At 34.0% G+C, this 25,718-nt stretch overlaps 1 long non-coding RNA gene across 1 annotated transcript in view; it reads right to left on the bottom strand.

Annotated features, from left to right (window-relative positions):
* Nucleotides 1–20,391: 20,391 nt before the first annotated feature.
* The window catches only part of LOC135971131 (uncharacterized), a 74,607-nt gene continuing 69,280 nt past the window's right edge, over nt 20,392–25,718 (bottom strand). Inside the window, exon 3 of the long non-coding RNA XR_010587210.2 lies at nt 20,392–21,501. This is a non-coding gene — a long non-coding RNA (uncharacterized lncRNA). The remainder of the gene's footprint in view (nt 21,502–25,718) is intronic.

The following is a 25,718-nucleotide window of genomic DNA, read 5'->3' on the forward strand; positions in this document are numbered from 1 at the left end:
AGTCTGTCACTGATGGACATTTGGGTTGATTCAAATTTGCTGATGAATATGTTAAGGTAGGAAGGATTTTTTTAGTCTTACCAGAATATTATGAATGTGTATACTATTTTAAATAAACAGTACTTTGTTCTACATATTCTTTTATAACCTGTCTACTTTCGCCGCTTCCATTCATACTTCTCTTTCCCTTTGACTCTCTGATCTAGCCACAGTGAATTTCTAATAGTACCTTATTTGTACATATTATCTTACAAAGATCTTTCTACCTGGGATGTTTTCCCTCCATTCTTTCCCAGCTTAATATATATGACAACTTCATATGTCAGGTACATTGCCATTTTCTCAAAGAAACCTTTCTATCCCTTCGTTATAGACAAATTCCTCATAGTATATAGTCTTACAGCACTATCTCTCCTTCTTAGTAGCGAAATATGTAATGTTTCATTTTTCTTAGATTAAATAATGTTTTTCTCCAGGAAAAACAAGGTTTCCATGTGGGAAAGGTCACAACCTTTGCTTGCCATTTCCCAAATATTTATTAGTACTCATCTCTATTCTAATTCTGTGTTGTCTGCACAACAAAGATGCTGAAGCCTGAAAATTACATTTTCTAAACTCCCTTGCAGCTGGGTGTTGCAAGGATTGAATAGGTTCTGCCAATAGCATAAGCCTTGGTGGTAACCACAGGTGATTATGTGCCTGAGGCAGTAGCATCAGTAGTTTCAGCAATGAAAGCAGGAAAACTCCTGCCTGATCTCATCTTTGCCCTAATTCCATCACATGTGTAACAGATTTCCTGCATTGAATCCCTCACTGCCTTGCTTAGCTTGGTTTCTGATTTCCTAACTGGATCCTGACGAGTAAACCTAGTTCATAGTGTGTATTATGGATGAATAAATATACCTATTTTCCCACTCAATATGCCATACATATGTTTTATGCAATTAAATACAGGTCTAAATCAATATTGATTTTCCAGATCCATTTAAATTACTCCCTTCTAGCTAAGCTATAAAATAGAAATAGGATTCTTTTAAACCCTTTCTATCTTAGTGGAAGGTACACTTAATGTTTAATTTTCTGTTTATTTTATCAGGCCTTAGCCACAAATGATAAGGAGTTGTAATTAGGACTTTTGAATTAAATGGATTTACTGAGAATGCATATGGTTGTTTTTAAGTTTAATTTTTATTAATAATTTAGATTTATGAATACTAGTTAATTTGATCACAATGATAAAGTATCTTTCAAAATGTATTTTAATACATTCTATGTAAATAAAAAGATTGTTAAAAATAAACTGGTCATAAATAATAGCTGTATTTGTATTTGGTATCCTATTTGACTGATATTTTCCTTCTTTGTGATATTAGAAAAAAATTATCCCAGAGTTCTATATAGTCCTAATGACACTTCTAAAGCTTCAAGAGAGTAACAGAAATGTTTCAAACTTGAAGATTAGTGTATAATTGAACAGATTCTGGTTCACCCTAACTTTGAGTGGTTTTGGAGGCAGAATAATATATCCATTGGGAGAAGAATGGAACACATTAAAAATGCCACTCTCTTTAAATGATAAAATGAAAGCCATGAAACATTATCTTTGTATTAAAAATCATTTGTTATATTTTAAAAGGTGTCTCAGCATGTACAGAAATGAAAACAAAAATGACAGGCATTTGAACTAAACAAAGAACTGATTAATTTCCAATTGATTAATCAAAATGAAGTTAAAGTTTCTTGGAAGATATATTTTGACTTTCATTTTTTCTCTAGTGAAAAATGACAGATTTTTTTATTATGTATTCTTGCCAAACAATATAAGCAGTTAAGGCCTTTAGTTAAATATTTTAATGAAAGAACCTGTTTCTGTACATCCAAAGTTTTATATTTGAGTAGAAGTCCATGTAGTCTGTTTGAAATAATCGTGAAAAGTTGAAAAATGACTTTGGAAGGATATAAACTTATTTTTAAAGTAATTATTATATGAACTTTCTGAATTTTTAAACATTATTTTTTCACTCTAGATCTTTACTTTCCAAGAATTATTTAAAAAACTGGATAAGCTTATAGTTTGTGGGATAGATATTAAAATTGTTGTCTCTAATCCAAATAAATTTACAACAAACTTGCATTAACAAGTTATCAGACAATATCTAAACCTAAACGCATCAAGGATCTTATTTTATGCATCATTTTAATATCTGGTCCATGACTTACGAGAAGAAGCAGGTCTTTCCTTTGTAGTTGTGAAATCTTAAGTTTTTTAAGCTGTTGAAATTAAAAAAGAAATAACATGAGGACTCATACTTATTTCTCTTCTCCCAGATTATGTGCCAGATAAAAGGAAAGGGGAAAAAATTAAAATATGTTGTCTACAAAGATCCTTTGTAGATCCTTTTGGTGGGCAACTAAAAGAAAAACAAAGGGAGAATAGGGAGAAGAAAATATACAACAAAATTATATTTAAAAATTTCTAATGTTTTCCTAAAATTTTACTAATCACTGAGCAGGAACAAGATAGACAGCCACACATACAGACACACATACACAATCACACCTTGGTAATTTTTAACTTTTTTATTTTGAAATGCTTATAGATTCATAGAAGGTTGGAAAGATAGGGATGGAGAGGTTCTGTGTATCAATTTCTTATTTATCTCCCAATGGATACATATTAAATAATTATAATGTCTAAACAAGGAAACCGACATTGATATCAATGTTATTTTACTGATGTATCATTGTTCTATGTCATTTAATCACAAGTGTAGATTTTTGTAATTATCCCTGCAATCAGGATACAGACCTACTTCATAAATACAAAAATCTGCCTCCTGTTAACTTTTAGTAATACACTCACCAGTCCCTCACACATCCCTGAACACTGGCAATTATTACTTTGAACTTTAAAGTGTAAATGCAAACTTCAAATCCTTCTAAAAATCAATAAAAAACAAACAAAACAGGCCACTTACAATGAGGTCACAGTCAGGCTGATAAAAAGCTTCTTATTAGTAACCTGGACCTCATCTCTGAAAAAAAGAGAAATTTTTCTTGAACAAAATACAGTTGAAATATTTATTTGAAGTAAAATAAGTGAGAAGACTATGTGTTTAGTGCTTCTTCTCTGAAGAGAAGCGCTGAACACTTTTGGTTAACTTATATCTTCTGAAAAATTTAGTTTTCAACCAAACAATAAATAGAAGAGGTAGGGTTTTTTACAAGAATATAAATAAAGTTTATGAAAGAGGTCCATCTAACATGTGACTTTTCTCTTTCCATTAAACTATTATGGAATTTTCACTGATAAAAATTTTCTTCAGACCAGGCATAGTGGCTCACACCTGGAATCCTAGCACTTTGCGAGGCCGAGGCGGGCAGATCACCTGAGGTCAGGAGTTTGAGACCAGCCTGACCAACATGGAGAAATCCCATCTGTACTAAAAAATACAAAATTTGCTGAGCATGGTGGCACATGCCTGCAATCCCAGTTACTCGGGAGGCTAAGGCAGAACCGCTTGAACCCCGGAGGTGGAGGTTGCGGTGAGCCGAGATTGAGCCATTGCGCTCCAGCCTGGGCCACAAGAGTGAAACTCCATCTCAAAATAAATAAATAAAATAAAATAAAATAAAGTTTCTTCAAAGTCTTTTAGAGTTTAGATTAATATGTAAATAAGTAGCTATATAATTATTTATTTGTATTTCCATAGGTTTATGGGGAACAGGTGGTGGTTGGTTACATGAGTAAATTCTTTAGTGGTGATTTGTGAGACTTTGGTGCACCTATCACCCGAGCAGCATACACTGTACTCAATTTGTAGTCTTTTAGCCCTCACCATCCTCCCATCCATTCTCGCAAGCCCCCAAAGTCCATTGTATAATTAAATATCTATACAATTCATTGAATCAGAGTAAGAATCATTTATATATATATAAAATATATATAGTGTATACATATACATGTAATGTGTTATATATATATAAAATAATGTATTCTCTTATTGAGAATTGAATACATACTATACTTAAGTATACATACACAGTTGATATATATACATATGGCCAGGCATGGTGGCTCATGCCTGTAATCCCAGCACTTTGGGAGGCTGAGATGGGTGGATCACACGAGGGTAGGAGTTCAAGACCAGTCTGACAAACTGAAACTCCATCTCTGCTAAGAATACAAAAATTAGCTGGATGTGATGGCACATGCTTGTAATCCCAGCTACTCAGGAGGCTGAGGCAGGAGAATTGCTGGTACCTGGGAGGCAGAGGTTGCAGTGAGCTGAGATCATGTCAGTGCACTCTAGTCTGGGTGACAGAGTGAGAGTCCATCTCAAAAAAAAAAAAAAAAAAAAAAGTGTGTGTGTGTGTGTGTGTGTGTGTGTGTGTATGTTAATTGTATAGTATGTCTGCATTGTCTTAATTGAATACACATCTTACGATATTTTTCTCTCTCTTATTGAGGTAAAATTCATCTAACACAAAATTAACTACTTTAAGGTATACAATTGCTGGTATTTAGTACATTCATTCAGCTCCAAAACTTTTAGGACGTTTGCTTGAGCTGCAGAAAGCCCCACTGCAGAGCTTTCTGCTGGCCCCATATGATACCCACACGTTGGTATAATCTCCTTCCACATCAACTCTGGGCTTGTCGTTGTGACGTGCTTTGGCCGAAAGGACAGCAAAAACAATTCAAACAAAAGCTTGGCAAATGCTGGCACGTTGAGTCTTGCCCTCTTGAAATTCAGCCTCCATGTTAAGAAGTCTTGGTTATTCTCCTGGAAAAGTTATGCAGAAAACAGAAGCACCCTGGTCAAGAGTCCTCATGGAGGTCATAAGAAGGGAAGCCATCTGTGACGTGCCAACCACAAAATAACTTGCCAATTGACTGTGAATGCATGAGTAGCACTCACTTATTCCCACGTGGAACTGTGATTAGTTCCCCAGCTAAACCCTGGCTAAATACCAACACACAGTATTGTGGGCAAAGAAATAGTAGTTATTTTAAGCAAATAAATTTTGAATCACTTAGTTTTGCAACAAATAGAAAATTAAAACACTGCCTTTCAACTATTTTCTGCAGCTCTGCTGTCTACCCATCTAAATGCTACCTCTAATCACAGACTTCTAATATCGAAAAAATCCTGTGCTTGTTTTATGACAGAGTACAACACAAAAGGAGAGAGTAGAAAACGAAGGAGTGCTTGAACCATAATAGCTCTCAAAACATTAACTCAAAGAGCCCCTTGTATAAAACTACCTTTGAAATCCTATGGATCCAACTTTGTGGTAAGTTTCTTTTAAACAGGGACCAGAACAGTCTGGATTCTTTCTGGGTAAATTCTGACTTACTTTTTCCCTCCTAAGTCTCTCCTCCGTCATTTGGGGAAGATAGGAAGGGATTCTAATTATTAAGTTATGCATACGTATCTACCTGTGTTTCTTGTTTTCTCACATGCTATTAGTGGGGATAATAGCAAGTCATTAGGCATATATGTCATGGCACATACTGGCCCTCTCACCTGCTCCATCAATCTCTGCAAATACTAATGATGTTCTCTCTTCACAAATAGACTTAAAGAACAACAAAAAATTAACCTGGAGCTTCTTTCACAAGATAGTTTGTCATTTTTATAAAGTAACTGGTTTCTAAGGAATTCAATTTATCTTTTGTTGTCATTAGTTCATTTTCTGTGCCTCTCGCTTCAGTTTCACCCTACTATTGAGAAATTCAATTTTTATGATGGAGGAGTATTGGACTCATGTTTCAAGTACTTTTTTGGGGGACATAATGATATTAAAATAATGGGCTAGACACTGTGAGAGATTGAAGAATAACATTATCCGTAACTGATATAAAATTAGAGTCAAGTTAATAGAATGCTTTGTGTATTCCATTTCATCTGAGATGTGGGTGAGAAGACACGTTGTTGTTGGTATTTTAAGCTTCTTAACAAATAAGCAATCATATTTTCCTTAAACATAAAAAAAGCTTATATATTTTCATTATTTTAAAAGTAATGTGTGTTATTTCAAAAAATGTGGAAAACAATGAAAAACAAATAAAAATGTTTAAAAGTTACCTGTATTTTAGACTACCTACTTATATCTTTTATATGTATAAATAAATCAATAGGTAGAATGCACAGAAGAGAGAGACAGAGCCCAAGAGAGTCATCAGAATGATCAGAGTGAGAGTGAAAGCAAAGACAAGGAGATTATCCAGACTAGAGTATAAAGCTAGTTTTATTTCTTACTATGTACTTAAATTTATACTGTAGGCATTTACCTATGAATTTAATAGACTTTAAAAATTTAATTCTTGAAACTGCGTAGCATTTTATTTTGTGGATATAACATAAAATACTTACCATTCCTCTAGTGTTACATTTCCTTCTCTCATTTTATCATATAGGCAATATTTTAGTATATTAAAAATATTTCTGTTTCTTAAATGGAAAAAGTTCTTTAATAAATTTAGCCTATTATTTATGCTATTTTTAATGTCTTATATACTTCCCTGCCTCCTTGTGCTACCCATCTCTACTGAGTTTATCAATTTAATTCCTGCCCAGATATCTAATAACTGTGTAAGCAAAGCATTGTTACAATTGGAAGTCCACCTATGTCTAAATATTTAAAAGATGTATATCAAACTAACAGACTTTACATAAAATATGTTCTGTTGACTTACTCATACTAATATACTTTCATAAATACAAACTCAAAAAAGTATGATTTTTGTATTACTAAACACTGGCAAAAAAATTACGATAAAAAAAAGACTCGATATAATTAATATTGCCCATATCTGGCCGCCTTTGATGTGCTGAAGATATGTGGATTAAACACATCATTTACAAATTATTGATTTATAAAATTTATTTCCTTCATTTTGGCGAAATCACTAGTCATGTTGTTATAATAAATATTCTCACATAATTTGTATTCCAAACTAAGCAACTTCTCTTTAATCTTTATAGTCTTATATAGCATTTTGTGAATTTAAATTTGAGGGTATTTATCTTTGCCTACATAATAGCAGATGGAATTGTCAATAAATTTCTCAAAACAATATCTAAATTGGAAAAAGAAATACACATTTCAATATATAATTTCCAAATATCATGTGGTTGCATGTTATGAATTATCATTATAAAACTAGTGCAACATATTTAACATTATCATATAAATCATCATTTATAATCATAATATTCATAATGTAGTAAAATGTAGACCTATACATTTTTCCTCAAGTCCTTCTTTGAAATAGTTTAATGCTGGAATGTTAGGAAATACAGTACCATCTTTTAAAAAGCAGTATTATGTTTCTCAATATGTCATCTCTGTTTAATTAAGACTGTCTTGGTCTATAGTGACTAAGAAATAGACCATATGAAGTAGTTCCTTACTTTTTGTAAGTGAATCTTTTCCTTTAGGCAAACATTTTTGCTTCTGAGTTGTATTTTACTGGATTGCCACCATTTTTTTTTTTTTTTTTTTGCTAATTTCACATGAAGTTTATTTTAATAGAAAAATATGAAACTTCTTCATCCTTTTTTTTTTTAAAAAAAGTCAAACAGATTTATCTAGTTTTTTAAAGGATGTGTTAACATTAGTATTAGCAGAATAATTTCTTGTAGTATGTAGCTATTGACATACTCAAATGTAATTTTTTTTTTGTTAGACCATGCTTTGCTCATTATGTGGGATTTTTTTTTTTTCATAACTCTTCTGATGATACATTGTATCTTGGCTAAATGAAACCTAATTTGTTTAGCAACATGTAGTTATATTTTCATTATGTGTTTGAGAGAGGTTGTTGAGTCAAAATTTGATATGTGTCTTATCAAGATATTTCTGGTGATCTACTGCACAGCATGTTGACTGTAGTTACAATAATATATATTTCAAAAAGCGTGGATTTTAAATGTTCTTACCACAAATAAATGATAAATATATGGGGTGATGGATGTATTCATTAGCCTGATTTGATCATTCTACAATAGATACACATATCAAGACATCACATTCTACCTTATAAATATATAAAATTATTATATATCAATTAAAAATAAAATAAAATTTTAAAAATTTCATCTTGGCAAGAGCTGGAAAATGTGAAATATTATGCCTAATTGTTCTGTATAATGTCATCAATCTCAGTATATTTGAGGCCATTTCTGCCGGTTACATGTATCATCACTGGCTAAGGAACGCTGATAGATTTTTCAGCCAGACTTTTGTCTTATATACTTCTACTTCACCATCAGTGTTAGCAGTGTAATCATAGACTTGTTCTCAGTATCATAAATCAGTTTACAATTGAAAGATTTTGTTTCTTCGTTTGTTACTTCTTAAGTAAAAACTTAAGTGTAACTTTTACAGTTGGTCTAAAACCAATAATTTTTTTTCTAATTGTCCAACAATACTCGTAACAAATATTAGTATTCAGCATGGTTTTTGTCTTTTATTATTATCACTACAAATTTTTAAACATATTATGGGTACTTAAACACATTATGGATGTTTTATTCTCTTTTTTTTTATTCCATTAATCTCATTTTGAAGTTACTAGTTTAGTTGTCATTTGTTGAATTATTTTTAAAATCTATTTTCATGTTTCATTATTCTACCGTTAGATTTTGAAATCATTTCTCTTACATCTAGAAAATGACCATTATCTTGTATAAAAATTATGAAGTTAGTGTCACAGAAAACATCTTATCTAAAATATACTTTTAACAATAAGAACCCTTTAAGAATATTATAAAATATTTAATTTCAGAGATCAGTTTTTTGTTAAAAACTATTGATTTGCTTTCTATTCACCTTTTTTTAAAAAATCAGTTCTAATAAATGCAAGCTTCCTTTTGGGTGCAAATTATTTTTTGAAGTGAACAATTAAATTTTCATTAATATGAAATTAATCTGTTCAAGTTGTGAAATTGTAATGTTCTATTCATAAATGTCATGTAGGTTATGCTTGACAGAATACTTTCATTATTTTTAGATTAAAAAATTTAAGCAGATTGAAAATTTTCAGTTTATTACATTTTTATTTTTCTGGTTTTAAGCTCTTATTTTTTGTTACAATCTCTACTTCCACTCACTTTTTAAAAAGACTAAAAAGTAAAATGTAGTTATATTCAAAGTGTACATATTCAAATATATTCTTACAAAAAGTGAAAGTTAATGTAAGTGGAAAATGTTAACATCTACAATTATTGTTAATGTTTTGAAAAATACATTTGAAGATTTCTTATAAAATTTTCCAAATCCATCTCCTAAAATTAAATAAGTTAAAATTATAAATAATAAATATATAAATTGAAATAAAACTTATTTTAAAATATTATTTTAAAAGTTATTTAATTTTCGGCCATTTAATTAATTCTTACAGAAAAATTTTGACATAATAAAACTATCTTGCAATTCTAGCTTTCCATTTGCATCTAGTTGCCAATGTAATAAATTGGTATCACCTTTCAGGCATGTGAAATCCAGGTCCATATATATATATATGTAAATGTAATAGTACTATGAATAGTTTTTATTTCAAAGTATTCTTCAGTTGTCAAGTACAACTCTTGCAAATACAGTGTTTATTGCTGAGTACCCCTGGGACCAGAAATTAGGACCCAAAAGAAGTAAGAAAGCAAGTGCTTGGGTGGCTAAGTAATGCTACTTTGTTATGCAAAAATCGATTGTGTAACATTCATGCTCTCTGATATAACTTTTTAAGTAAAGTGTTTCTCAAGTATATTAGTCTTTTCTCATACTTATGCACTGCTGTCACTCAAATTCTCTTTACACTGCAAAGGTGCCCACCTCCGACAATGACAAGCATACAACCCACATATATTCAAAGCATTTGGAAGCACATAAACTTGGCTTCAGAGACACAGAGCAACACACGTGTCCCCGAGGCTTGAATGCTGTTGTTTATGAGAGTGAGTGTTTAGGGTTGCAAGTCTCTTTGTGTCAAATCCCAAGTGACAGAGGAGTTCATGTGTTTTGTAACAGAAACATATGTTGATCTAAGGAACAGTGATCTAAGGAGCAGAGCCTAGTCAGGAACACCTTATGCCTGAGTCTGAGGCTAGTGGTATTTTATCAAACATCAAGTTTTGTTTTAAACATCATTTCCTCAGGAGCTTTCATTAGCCCTCAAATAGCTCAAATCCTTTATATGCTTTCATAGCACACTAATATTTCCTGTTTATTGCAACAGTTGTGCTCATAATTATTGGTTTAATGTTTATATTGGCTGCTAATGCAAAAACTTTATATCTATTCACTGCTGTACCACATTGCCTAACATGGTAGGTCCTCAAAAAGTATTTGTTGAGTTGTACTAAAATGGAATGATGTGTATTTCTTGTACACAACTATTAATGTGCATTTCTGATTACTGTTTTATTCTTTCTAGTTGAAATTACTGATTCAGAAAGCACAGTTAAAAGTTCTTGCTCAAGAAAACTTGTACCTATTTCCATTTAATCAGTATATATAATAGTGTCTATTTCATTGTACTTCTTACTCCTCTACTTTTTTTTTTTTTTTTTTAGTTTTTGTCAATTTGATAGAAAAAGTGATTTTTTTTTTTGTTTTATTTATTTATTCTTTAGAGATGGGGTCTCCTTATGTTGCTTAGGCTGGTCTTCAAGTCCTAGACTCAAGGGATCCTCCCTCCTTAGCCTCCAGAAGTGCTGGGATTACAGGAGTGAACCACTGCACCTGGCTCCATGAAAAGTGTTTTTAAATTGCAGCTCTTGTTTGCATCTATTTGCCTAATGAGTCCATGAACTAAGAAGTTGGATATTTTTCATATAGCTTATTTTAATTATTTTTTATATCAATTATTTTTTAAATTGTATCCTTTCTGTATTTATCCTATTATGATTTTTTTTTCTGTAAAAAGTTAAATAATACAGGTTTATAAGAATTCTTTTTTTTTTTTTTTTTTTTGAGATGGAGTCTCCCTCTGTGGCCCAGGCTGGAGTGCAGTGGCGCGATCTCAGCTCACTGCAAGCTCCACCTGCCAGGTTCACACCATTCTCCGGCCTCAGCCTCCTGAGTAGCTGGGACTACAGGCGCCCGCCATAGCACCCGGCTAATTTTTTGTATTTTTTTTTAGTAGAGACGGGGTTTCACCGTGGTCTCGATCTCCTGACCTCGTGATCCACCCGCCTCAGCCTCCCAAAGTGAGCCACCGCGCCCGGCCAAGAATTCTTTATACTATAAATAAGTAATATTTTCCTGTTAAATACTGTGAAAATATCTTTCCTACTTTATTTTTTGCTTTTCAACTTCTGATTTTGAGTTTTCGATGAGAATAAATTTTAAAATATGAATACTTCCTTTTCTTCATAGTTTTAAAGAGTTGTAAACATAGAATACTCAACTAAATCAGAAAAATCACCTTATTTTTTGTGCCTTTACTATATTTAACATTTTTCTCACTTTGAATTATTTTTACGTATACTGCGAGGATTATCAATATTTCCTTTTTTTCTCCAAAAAATGGTGCTTTTTTTTTTTTTTTTTTTTTTTTTGAGACAGAGTTTCGCTCTTGTCACCCAGGCTGGTGTGCAATGGCATGATCTCAGCTCACTGCAACCTCCACCTCCTGGGTTCAAGCGATTCTCCTGCCTCAGCCTCCTGAGTAGCTGGTATTACAGATGCCCACCACCGTGCCCTGCTAATTTTTGTAAAATGGTGCAATTTTCTTATCTCCAATTTGTAACTAATTCTTCCTTGACACCCTGTGTTTTGGAAGAAGGTCATAGTCTTTTTAATCATGACTTACAGGAAAATTAGAATCAATTCAATATGACAAATTATATATTGCTTAGATTGTTAGAACCTTTTAATAAAAATATTTTTTATCTCATCCTATAATTATCTTAAAATTGAAATATAGTTTCCAGATAATAACATCTTAATTATACAGTGAGTATTTGTGAATGCATATGACAGTTTAACCAACACCCAGATCAATGAATCTTTCCAGCCTTCTAGTCCCGTTGACCCTCTCAGTCATTACTGCTATCTCAAAAGAAATTTCTTTTCTCACCACAATCATCAGAGTTCAGCTTTTCCTGGTTTTGAACATTATGGAACCATGCAGTGTACTATTTTGTATCAAAGGTCTTTACTCAATTTTATGTCTAAAAATACATAGTTATCCTTTTTCTGTTGCTGGATAGCATTTTGTGGTATGATTCTACCAAAATCTATTATCCATTTTAATCTTTTCGTTGATGCATAATGGATGTACATAGTTTCAGGGCACATGTGGTAATTTAACACATTCATGTAGTTTGTGAAGATAAAATCAGTGTACTTGGGATATCCATCACTGTAAATATTTGTCTTTTCTTTATTGTAGAGCATTTGAATTCTTCTCTTATAGTTATTTTGAAGTATATAAAGGATTATTGTAAACTATAGGTATCCTGCTAATCTATCTAACACTAGGTCTTATTTCTATCAACCATATATTTATACCCATTAATCAACTATCCTTTTTTATCCCAATCAATTTTATACTTTATGAACTTTTGGTCTGCTTTGAGCTTTAGGCTATTGTAAATAAAGCTGGTATTAATGTGCATATGTATGCTTTTTAGTGGGCATGTAGACATTTCTCTTGTGTATATATGCAGCACAAGAATTGGTGGTAACAGAGTACAAACATGTTTAGCTTTAGCAAAACTACCAAACTGCTTCCCAAACTGTTTGTACCAATTTACACCCACAAGCAGTTAATGAAAACAACTGCTTTTTCTTTACTTAGGCATTGTATTAGTCAGGGTTTTCCAGAGAAACACAGTCATTAGGATATACGGTAGATCCTCAAATAACATTGTTTCAGTCAACATTGATTTTTATCATGTTGATGAGAAAAAAATTAATTTCTGGCAGGGGCCTCTGTCTTCTATATGGAATTTGCATGTCTTTCCATGTCTGTGTAGGTTTTCTCTGGGTACTTTCATTTCCTTGCACATCCCAAAGATGTGCCCGTTAGGTGAATTGGTGTGTCTAGATGGTCCCAGTGTGAAGCTGGTTATGTAGGTGAGGATGCGCTGCAATGGGATGGTGTCCTGTCCAGGACTGGTTTCTGCCCGGAGATTTAAGTTGCCAGGAAAGGCATGGGCCACCTACGACACTGAACTGGAATAAGCATGTTAGAAAATGAATGAATGAATACAAATTATTGTAAAATAAAAATTTTTGAAGTACATGATCATCATACAAATGAACACAGTGCTTAGCATCCCCACTCTATTTGTGATTCTTGGTTTTTGAACAGTGTGGTGGTAAGAAGTGCTCCTGATAATTTTCACTTTGCAAATATTTATCCCTTGATTTAACCCACCAATACTATAACAAAAATCAATCACAGATTCACCAAACATTGGGTAAATAATTATCTTATTTTTAAGAATTAATCTCTCTTAAATGTCTGTATAGCTCACATTTATTTCATTATTTCCTATTAGAAGTGTTTTAGGTCTTTATTTAGAAATTTGGTGCTGTTTTTGTGACTAGAAATATGCCATAGGAACTTTACTCTTCTTTATCAATTAGCTTATGTTAAAATTGGTTTCATTATACATTGTTTTGCTTAAAGTTGTGAATGAAAACACATCTAAGTCTCAACTAATTTAGTTATTTTTCCAAGGTTAAGGATGCACCTGTCACACAGCCTCAGCAAGTCCTGATGACATGTGCCCAGGGTAATTGGGGCACAACTTGGTTTTGTACATTTTAAGGTACAAATGTACCTTAAAGACATCAATCAATACCAGTAAGATGTACACTGGTTCAGTTTGGAAAGGCAGTACAACTTGAAGTAGTGGGTCAGGGGCTTCCAGGTAGTAGGTAGATTGAAAGATTTTCTGATTGGCGATTGGTTGAAAGAGTAATTATCTAAAGATCTGGAATCAGTAGAAAGGAATGTCTAGGTTACAATAAGAGGTTGTGGAGACCAAGGTTTTATCATGCAGATGAAGCCTCCAGGTAGCAGGCTTCAGAGAGAATATAGTATAAATGTTTCTTATCAGACTTAGAGAGTCTGAGTCTGTTCTATCAGTCTTAAGTTCTGTGTTGATGTTAATGTTAATGAGGCATGTCCGACCCCCACTTTCCACCATGGTCTGGACTAGTTTTTCAGGTTAACTTTGGAATGTCCTTAGCCAAGAGGAGGGTCCATTTAGATGTTTTGGGGGCTTAGAATTCTATTTTTTGTTTATGAAGTCACAGTTTCTAAGAACTCATGGATGATGATAAGCAAGGACATACTGTATATACAGTTGAATAATTGGCTCATGTGATTTTGGTGGTTGAGAAGTCCCACAAACTGATCTGCTGTCTGCAAGCTGGAGACCCAGAAAAGCAGGTGGTGTAATTCTGTCCAAGTCTGATGGCCTGAGAATCAGGAGAGCCAAGGATAAAAATCCCAGTCTGAGGAGGAAAGGAGATGAGATACTTCAGCTCAAGCAGTGAGGCAGGACCAAAAAAGGTCAAATTTCTCTTTACTTTGTCTTTTTATTCAGGTGTTTTATTCCACGCCACCTTGGGGTGGAAAATCTATATTGGAGTTGGCCAATAAAAATGTTAGTCTTATCCAGAAACTGTCATGAATACACCCAGAAATCCTCATAAACATATGCAGAAACAATGTTTAACCTGAGTACTCATTGATCCACTAAAGCAGTCACATAAAATTAAGCATCTCAGGTATACTCCTTTTAAAGGTAAAATGAAGACTATTTATTTAAAGTTCTTACTAGAAGTCATCCACAAAATTTATTTTCTTTTTAATAGTTTTAGGAGAGTGAAGTTCGTGCTTCTTAGGACAAACAGCATAATTGCTAAATGTATCAGCCTTGAAGTCATCAAATAATCAATTTCTAATTTGAGCTCTTTCACTTACTTCATATGTGACCTGGAGTAAGCTACTTAAATTATGTTTAGTTTCCTCATTTGTAAATCAATTTGCAAATACTCTGGAAAGTTTCATTGAAAAAATAATTTTAAAGCCCCAATGAGAAGTGAGATATCATATTAAATTAATGCAGTACTCAAAAGATAAGTAGCACTCAAAACATTGACTAGGAAGAATTTGTCCTGTTTTGCATAGCAACCCACAAGATCTTGAAAACATAGATGTTATATTAATCTGTTCTCATGCTGTTAATAAAGACATATTTAAGACTGGGTAATTTATAAAAGAAAGAGGCTTAATTGACTCACAGTTCTACATGACTAGGGAGGCCTCGCAATCATGCTGGAAGACATACTAGGAGCAAAGTCATGTCTTACATGGTGGCAGGCAAGAAAACTCGTGCAGGGGAACTCCCGTGTATAAAACCATCATATCTCATAAGACTTACTCACTGCCATAAGAACAGTATGTGGAAAAATGCCAGCATTATTCAATTATCTTCATATGGCCCTGCTCTTGACATGTGGAGATTATTACAATTCAAGATGAGATTTGGGTGGGGACGCAGAGCCAAAACATATAATTCCACTCATGGCCCCTCCCAAATCTCATGTCTTCACATTTCAAAACCAGTCATGCCTTCCCAACAGCCCCTGAAAGTCTTAACTCACTTGAGCATTAACTCAAAAGTTCATAGTCTAAAGTCTCATCTGAGACAAGGCAAGTCCCTTCCATCTGTGAGCCTGTAAAATCAAAAGCAAGTTAGTTACTTCCTGGGTACAATGGGGTGCAGGCATTGAGTAAATACACCCATCCTGAATAGGAGAAATTTGACAAAACAAAGATGCTGCAGGCCCCAAGCAAGTCTGAAATCTAGAGAGGCAGTTAAATCTTAAAGCTACAGAATGATCACTTTTGACTCCATGTCTCACATCCAGGTTGTGCTGATGCAAGATGTTGGCTCCCATGGCCTTGGGCAACTCTGCCTCTGTGGCTTTGCAGGGTACACCCCTCTTCCAAGCTGCTTTCATGGACTGGCATTGAGTGTCTGCAGCTTTTCCAGGAGCAATGTGCAAGCTGTTAGTGGATCTACCATTTTGGGGTCTGGAGGATGATGGCCCTCTTCTCACAGCTCCACTAGGCAGCACCACAGTGGGGACTCTCTGTGGGGGCTCTGACCACACATTTTCTTTCTGCACTGCCTTAGCAGAGGTTCTCTGGCTTTGCAGCAAACTTCTGCCTAAATATCCAGACATTTCCATACATCCTCTGAAATCTAGGCAGAAGTTCCCCAACCTCAATTCTTGACTTCTGTGCATCCACAAGCCCAACATCATGTGGAAGCCACCAAGGCTTGGGGCTTGCACCCTCTGAAGCAATGGCCTGAGCTTTAGTTTGGCCCCTTTTAGCCATGGTTGGGATGCAAAACACCAAGTCCTGAGACCGCACAAAGCAGCAAGACTTTGGGCTCAGCTCATGAAACCATTTTTTCTTCCTAGGCCTCCAGGCCCGTGATGGGAGAGGCTGCCTTGAAGACCTTTGACATGCCTTGGAGACATTTTCCTCATTGTCTTGGATATTAACATTTGGGTCTTTGTTATTTATGGAAATTTCTGTAGCTGTCTTGAATTTCTCCCCAGAAAATGGGTTTTTCATTTCTATTGCATCATTAGGCTGAAAATTTTCCAAACACCTATGCTCTACTTCCTCTTGAGTGCTTCGTCACCTAGAAATTTCTCACCTCAGATACCAAAACCATCTCTCTAAAGTTCAAAGTTTCACAAATCTCTAGGGTAGGGGCAAAATGCCACCAGTCCAGTTCCCAACAAGTTCTTCATCTCCATCTGAGATCACCTCAGCCTTGACCTTATTGTCCACATAGCTATCAGAATTTTGGTCAAAGCCATTCAACAAGTCTTTAGGAAGTTCCAAACTTTCACACATTTTCTTATCTTCTAAGCCCTCCAAACTGTTCCAACGTTTGTCTGTTACCCAGTTCCAAGATACTTCCACATTTACGGGTATCTTTACAGCAGCACCCCACTCCTGGTATCAGTTTACTGTAAAGATATACCCAAGACTGGGTAATTTATAAAGAAAAGAGGTTTAATTGACTAACAGTTCCACATGACTGGGGAGGCATCACAATCATGGTGGAAGACAAATTAGGAGCAAAGTCATGTCTTACATGGCGGCAGGCAGGATAATTTGTGGAAGTGAACTCACATTTGTAAAACCATTAGATCTTGTGAAACTTATTCACTACCACGAGTACAGTATGAGGGAAACTGCCCCCATGATTCAGTTATCGCCACCTGGCCCCACTCTAGACATACGGATAATATTACAATTCAAGGTGAGATTTGGGTGGGGACACAGCCAAACCATATCATCTGTCACCCAGGCGGAGTGCACTGGCACAATTTCAGCTCACTGTAACCTCTGTCTTGTGAGTTCAAGAAATTCTCCTGCTTCAACCTCCCAAGTAGCTGGGATTACAGGCACATGTCACCACACCTGGTTAATTTTTTGTATTTTAGTACAGATAGGGTTTCACCATGTTGCCCAGGCTGGTCTTGAACTCCTGAGCTCAGGCAATCTGCCCACCTCAGCCTCCCAAAGTACTGGGATTACAGGGGTCAGCCACTGTGCCCGGCCTCTCTTTCTTTTTTTACCCTACAATTAACACTAAACAATAGTATGGTCTCCAAAACTTTTGACATTTAAGATAAGTTTGATTGGCTCCAAATTACTCAAACTGTTCACATGAGCATTGAAATATTATTTGATTTGGATTAACTATGAATAATTCATTACATTTAAAATAGCAGTCCACAAGATCTTGAAAATGTACATGTTGAGTATTTTATCTAAAAAAGAACTGTGACCAAACGTTTAAATTTTGTTTGATTATTATGTTAAATTCTTATGTCAAGAGAACTTCTGCGTACACAGGCCCTGTGAGTAGAGATAGATCTCAGAGGCAGAAGAAGAATACAAAACCAGGATAAATAAAGCCAACTAAAATATTGAGTTGGAGCCAGATACAGTGGTGTGCACCTGTAGTCCCACCTCCTCAAGAGGCTTAGACAGAAGGATTCTTTAAGCCCAGGAGCTCAAGGTTATAATATGCTATTATTGCATCTGTGAATAGCCAGTGCACTCCGGCTTGGGCAACATAATAAGACCCTATCTCTCTATATATATACACACATACATATGTAAATACACATGTATATACACACACATGTATATATCTACACACATATGTATGTTTTAGGAATCGGTATTTTAGTAAACCATGCAAATCTAAGAAGGACACAGAATTCAGAGAGCACTACAAATCAAAGTGCAATAGTCAGGAACTAGATAATATATAGAATTCAACGAACTTGGCATCATTTCAAAAGCCAAGCAAAAAGTTAATAGTCTGGGAATAGCTAAACCTTTTCTTAGGCTATGGATAGACTGAGACAGAGCTGCTTCTCTTTGTTATTGCAAGTATAAGAACCAGAGGTTCTTGCCTAGGGTCAGAGATAAAATTATAAGAGAGAAGTTTATAGTAGAAAGGTGCCTGGAAATAACAGTACACATACTTCATGAGAAAAATTATAAATGAGTTCTATTTTTTCCTTCATTCATTTTTGATGTCATAGCTCAGCCAAACCAAGTTTTTCTTTTTGAAAATGGCCTCTATGAAATTTGCTGTTTTGATAAATATTGTTAACAATTTTATTAAGCCAATTAAAGTGAAGCCCCTTTACTTTGTCAAACATTTCAAGTTCAATAAGTGTAGCAGAAGCTGAAGAAATTTCTTACTCAGTGCTAAAAGACAGTTTTATAAATCAATGATTTGGGAATACTTTTCCTTTCATTTCATCTGTCTATAATCTACCTCTTCACAGGTCTATTTGACTTATAGAAAAATAAAATGAATCCATCCTCACAAGGTGCAAGAAGATAATTTTGGAACTTCTAGAACTCACTACCCCTGTTTCTATCCCCCCACTGCCCCATGAGTTGTATTGTTTAATTTCTCTTAATGGATAGATTTAGTAAATGAATACGAAACTGTGTCCATTTACAGGACAATTAGGTTATACCAATATGTTTACTGACTTTTGTAATAGACAACTAGCCAAGACCTGCCAAACCCATATCCCCGCATATTTACTGACACTCTTGGATATAAAATGTAGCAAAATTGATTCATTTACTTTTAACACCAAGGTTATCCATTTGAAGGAGTACATAAAGATTAAATGAAAGCAGAGTTAAGATTCTTTACATTTACATCTTGGTCTATTGATTTGCTGGCTTTATTTTTGAAGAATCACATTATTTCATAACTTTAATTGATTCTTTTAAAGTTGATGACTTATAAACAAGGATCTTGGATGAATTTTATTTCAAATATTATTGCAGTTTGGACAGCCATATGCTGCCACTTATTTATTATATGGGAAAAGAATAACATGGCAAAGTCAAATTATGGGCAGTGTGTATTGGGAAGAGCTGGAAACCAGAAAACCAGAAATCAATCAACTGCTATAACTAGTTAGAGAACCTTGAATAAATCATTTAACCTCCCTGAGTCTCAGTTTTCTTATTTATAAGAGGAGGGAATTTGTACTAGATAACCTTTGGACCCTTTCGGCTAGAAATTATTTTTTCTATTTACCATTATTCATTTCCAAGTCTCTTTAATCAATAGTTTCCTTGAGAATGGAGACCAAAACAAGACATTTATTTCAGGTAGGATTTTTGGTTTGTTTGCTTATTTTCCTCTCTTATTCTTATATAATGGCATATATAAACAATTTAATTCTCAACAGGTGAACAGCAAGGGGAAAAGAGAGGTAAAAACATGAATAATTATTAAATTGTACAATACAAATTTATTAGAAGATAATTGTTCTTTCTAGACTCAACCGTTTATTCAAAAAAAAGTGTAAAATTCACTTTTAATACCTGTATTGAATAAAAATGTTTTATTTTCATAGTTGGAAGATCATCTCTAAAATTTTGAAGAAAATTCACATAGAAATACATTTATTTTGTCTCAGTACTATGCAATACATTCCTTGTCTCCTTCTTCCAAATTACATCACATGCTTAATATTAGAATGTTATTTATTCAAACTGCAGTTGATTGCATATGCTAGATTTTATTTTTAACCTTTTGACATTGTTTCAGAAGAATATATTGTTTTTGCATTTATTTGCAAGTAACTTACTATGCTGTAAAATTAGGAATATAATAGAAAGGCTATTGATGTTCATTTATTGTATTCAAGTTCATTGTATCTCACTTTCAAAGTAGTTCAAAACTCTTTACATGAGATTTGAAAAACACACATACACCACCACCTGTGATTTGGATGATTAATAAACATGACGGAAACAAAAAAGGAATCAAGAAATTATAACTGCACATATTTTATTCAAATATTATTATAGCAAAAACTTTGGAAGAGCTATACTTGTTGAACTTTAGATGGAAGGATATGATTGTGCTGCTATTCCTGCTCTAGTCTCTGCCTAATCCCGAGGTCATTAAACAGGACTGTCCCTTTGTCCCCCATTTATGCAACCCAGGAACATGAACCATTTTAAGTCTCATAAATGCACATGATCCTTCATATTTCAGGATCTCTCTCCACGTTTTATCCTCTTCTTGTAAGCATCTTCTGCCTACTTTTCCCTGACCAATTCCTTCTTAGGCTTATAAGTTCCTCTCAGTGATCATTTCTACAAAAGACTCTTGCAACCTTCTTTCTTCGGTCTCAAGATATTTCCCTTGATAACAATCTCAATATTATCTTGGATAAATTTGTTCATGATGAAGTGAAAAGTTAAGTAATTAAATGTTTAATAGCTGTTTTTTTTTTTTCTTCTGCAGAACATAAGCTTTAAAGGGGCAGGGACTCTTTTCTTTCAATTTTCAATAACTAATACAGTATCAATATCTTATACTGAATAGGAATGAAACAAATATTTACTAAATGAATAAATGCAATGCAATTTTAACTTCCTACCATATTCAAAAATCATGATCCCATGTATTTAAACCTACAGATTTAAGTAGGTGACTCTCATTTTAGAGGGAAAAGCGCACTATTATTTTAAAGTTTCTATGTATATGTTTTATTTAAATATGAGTTTTCTTTTTTGGCAGGGCCTTATCAGTTCATTTCTAATGTATAGGTATCTTTAAACATTTTCTTTTTTAATCTCAAATCAGATATATTGTAATTCTTTTAACTGAATTTTTCATTTTCTGAATATCATACTAATATAGGTATAGGCAATAAATAATTCCAGTTATCTAATTCATACTTTTCATTGAATTAAATAATGTATATGTCATTTTAATTATTAAACTTAGTGGCCTGTTAGCTAAGTTAGGGGCTCTATTAAAGTTAGGGGCCCAGCCAGGCATGGTGGTGGTGGCGCACGTCTGTAATCACAGCACTCTGGGAGGCACAGACAGGAGGGCTGAGTCCAGGAGTTCAAGACAAGTTAGGGCATCATATCTACAAAAAATAAAAATAAGAAGGTTAGCCAGTCATGGAAGTTCTTGCCTCTAATCCTAGCTATTCAGGAGGCTAAGGTGGAGGATCACTCGCGCCCAGGAGTTTGAGGTTACAGTGAGCTAGAGCTGCATTGTCTCCATACAGCAAGACCCTATCTATAAAACAATAATAATAATGATGATGATAATAAAAAATACAGTTAGAGGCCATTTGCCCCCATTTTTAGTATTCTTGTTTCATTATAACTTTACTTCTAAGAACTTATTAACACCAACACATGCTTTAAATTCTAAATAAAAACATCACTAAGAGAGAATTTTTCTAGAAAGAATGCTCAACTTCAAACATGATGAATTAGCACCTACTCTGAGCCACTTATGTTTTCTAAAGATATATACAGAATTTTTCAAATTTATTATTTAAAGAGCTATAGCCATAAGAGTTAAAATAAAAGCTATAGAAGAGGAACATAACAGCTTATTAGCCTATTAGCGGTAGAATTAAACATGATTTTGTAATATCCAGGCCTTGTTTAGAAGGGAAGATAGTATCTCAAAGCCAGAGGTCTGCTTAGAGACCATCTAATCCCAACCAGATGAAGGGTGCTTTCTCCACAATTATCTCTCATCTCATAAGTAGTGGAACAATTATAAGGATAAGTTTTTCACTATCTTATCAGCATCTCTTTACATTTTTGAACATCCAATATGATTAGAAAGTTTTCTTTTACATTGACATAGAATATGTGATGTTATAACTTCCACATATCCTTACCTGTTTGTTTTGGATTCAAACAAAAAACAACACATTCAGTCAACATTTATATTAAACATCTTGAAAGCACATTTTAATTATTGCACCAATATTGATGTTGGTAGTTCTGAGATCTCTGAAGTTTGACTTACTACTCCAGAGTGTAGTTAATTTAGACTAAGAGATCTAATCTCATTGGTAAAACTTAGGTTTACACTTTAGTTTCTCTTTACCATCTTGTCCTTTAATTTGTTCTTAACCAAGTTTAGCATATTCTTTCATATCTGAAAAGTATTCTCTGTCTCTCTCTCTCTCTCTCTCTCTCTCTCTCTCTCTCTTTTTGAGACAGGCTGGAGTGCAGTGGTGCAATATTGGCTCACTGTAACCTCCGCCTTCCGAGTTCAAGCGATTCTCCTGCCTCAGCTTCCTAAGCAGCTAGGATTACTGGCACCCGCCACAGTGCCTGGCTTATTTTTGTATTTTTATTAGAGATGGGATTTCATCATGTTGGCCAGGCTGGTCTCAAATTGCTGACCTCATGTGATCCACCCGCCTTGGCCTCCCAAAGGACTGGGATTACAGAAGTGAGCCGCCAGCCCCAGCTCATCTGAAGAGTATTCTCTTCGATAAAGACAGAAGCAAAATAGGAGAGGAGAGATATTACAATGTCATTCATTCTTATTGTGATAGCCATTGCTGGTCAATGCTCTGGAATGAAGAAATATATGGACAAGTCCAGTCTTCTTCCATGCTCAAAGTAAACTAAAAAAAAATCCTTCATGTGACCTTATTATTAAATATAAATCTAAGTTTATTCAGAAATCATCTTTGATACTAGTGATATATTTGCAAACCCAGGCTGAATTTTATATTTCTTCTTGATTGTATGTTATACTAAAAACTGACAAACAATTTGGACATGCACAACTGTTAGACTCTTCTTGGGTAAATATGACGAGTTTCCAATAATACAGTTGGGGAAGGTGACTGTTGTCACCTTGATGAAACTCTGACACATGTTCTGCTACTAACTGGCAAGTAAACATGAACGATTATATAACTTTTGTGATCTGGATGACTTCTGATACTCTGTCCTTTTGGTGCTTCAATAGCATATGTCACCCAGATCTAAAGGAAATGTAACATTGTTTTAGCAATAGGATTTCACTGTGCATACTCAGATAGCAAACAATCCTCTGTATCAGTGTTCAGATATTAGTGCACTTAAAAATCAAGGATAAAATAAATGTAAATAAGGGAAACTATGTTTCTCACTGTCGGAGTAGGAAATTTCAAATTAGCAATAGGGAAGGGCAGAATGATCCATGCGGTATTGAGTTAGCATTAGTGGTATCAGTATGAGCTAATGTTTTAAGTTAATATAGATAATGGTGATAGATACATAGATAATTATAGACATGTCTGTTTACAGAAATTATGTACATTTATTTCCTGGTTCTGTCTGCTCATAAGAGCTGGAAGCAATGACACTTTAATAGCAATGAAAACAGTTAATAATCACATCTTGGCTTTTAATGTATTCTCCAATTAAAGGAACCAGTGTTCTTTGGAGAAATGACTAATTCTAGCACTGGGGCAGGAAATACACAAGGTGAGCCTGGAGCATTTTTTAGAGTCATAAAAAAAGGAAGTGCTCATAAAACAAAACAATGGGTTATGTCAAGGAGACGCAGGTGACAAATGAAAGAGCTTCCAATGGTCAAAGTCCGAACAATTTGGGCAACAAAATAATGTTATAGTAATGTATTATAACCCAGATTATAAAATAACTATATATGAGTCCATGACAATATGTAACTGATTAAATTAAACAGCTAAATAGGAAAGCAAATACACATATATATGTGTATACACTTACTAGATTTTATACATTATTTATTCAAGAGAAGAAACATACCAGCCACTTCCTTTTTTAGAACCATTTATCTTTTTTTCTAGTCAATCAACAAATTTTGAAAGACAAATTTTATTGGTAATTGGAAAGACAAATTGTATTGGTAAATACAATTTTTATTAATTATAATGCTAGTTACATAACTTGTTAAAGCTATCTCTAGAGGCATACATACCCTTGGAGCATGTATTTCCAATTATGTTTACTAAATGTCCCTTAAGTATGAATTAGGGCTGTGGACACACACACACACACACACACACACACACACACACACAGATTGAGAGAGAGAGTCTATGTTGAAGTATTTTAGAGCAAATTATTGATATCATAATACTCTTTTTCCCACTTTTTTTTTTAACTTGTCTTTTTCATATATGACTTTTCCATAGGGCTTTCTATTCAGCCCTATCTATTTCTTTAGGCACAGTCCTCTTGTTATATTAGATGCAGTTACTCATGATTTTCAGTCAGGGCTTCATTGTGGGGACTTTCCTAACTGGTTTTCCATCTTTCTACTTCTGAATGCTGACTTTTGCCCACATTAGTCAGTTTGCTGTCATTAACTATAAGAAAACAAGGTGTTGCAGACTGAAGTTTCCTGTAATTACTTCTTTTCCAACTGGAACTTGCTGTCACATTCATGTTATGCCCAGAGAAGCAGCTGTGTCTGTTACTTTTCAATTTTTTTTCAGATATAATTTTCAGCCTGTCAAGTTTTTCAGATGTTTAATATTTATCCAAATACAATATTCTTCTAGGAATTATTTCATCAGAATTTTTGAGATACCTATATATGGCAAGCACAAACAAGATACATTCTCTGCTACCTAAATTTTGCGGTTTAGTTAATGTGTGGGATGCAACAGATAAACAGATAGTAATTATACTGTGTAAAAGCCTTTAGGATAAAGGTGTGCACAGGTGTTTATTAAAACCCATTGAAGGAGTTTCTAAACCAGCCTTTTTGGGAGTATTTGGTTAGAGAAGGCTTCCTAGAGGAAGTGTCTTCTGAAATGAATCCTAAAACACAAAGGATGATGTATAGGGATGCAGAAATGAAGAAGACAGGGTGAGCTGAAGCTCAGTGTGGAGAAAGAGAAGTTCATATTTTTGGGATGCAAGTAGCTCAGGAGATGAAGGTGGAGATAATTGAGGAGTAGCAAAAGATGAGACTGCAGCAGTAAGCGGAGAATATATCACGATGGGTCTTCTGTGTCATGCTACAGAGTTTGAATATGTTAGGGACTTGACATAATCAGGTTTGCGTATTACAAAGATCACTCTAGGAATCATAAAGAGACAAGATTGAAAAGGCTATAATTAGAATCAGGCAGAACACAGCTGCTACTGCTAAGATTTAGCTGAAAAATTATGAGGTAATGAATTAAAACAGTGGAAATATGAATGATGAGGACATAAATCTCCAGCACCACTCACAGTACCTATCAAAATCAACATTTCATAAATATATTTGAATAAATGAATCAACAGATAAAATTAAGAAATTTAGGGTAGGATTTGAAGGGGTGTTCAGCTTGAGCAGCAA

This window comes from Macaca fascicularis, chromosome 6 (assembly GCF_037993035.2).
Source record: "Macaca fascicularis isolate 582-1 chromosome 6, T2T-MFA8v1.1".
NCBI classification, from domain to species: Eukaryota; Metazoa; Chordata; class Mammalia; order Primates; family Cercopithecidae; genus Macaca; species Macaca fascicularis.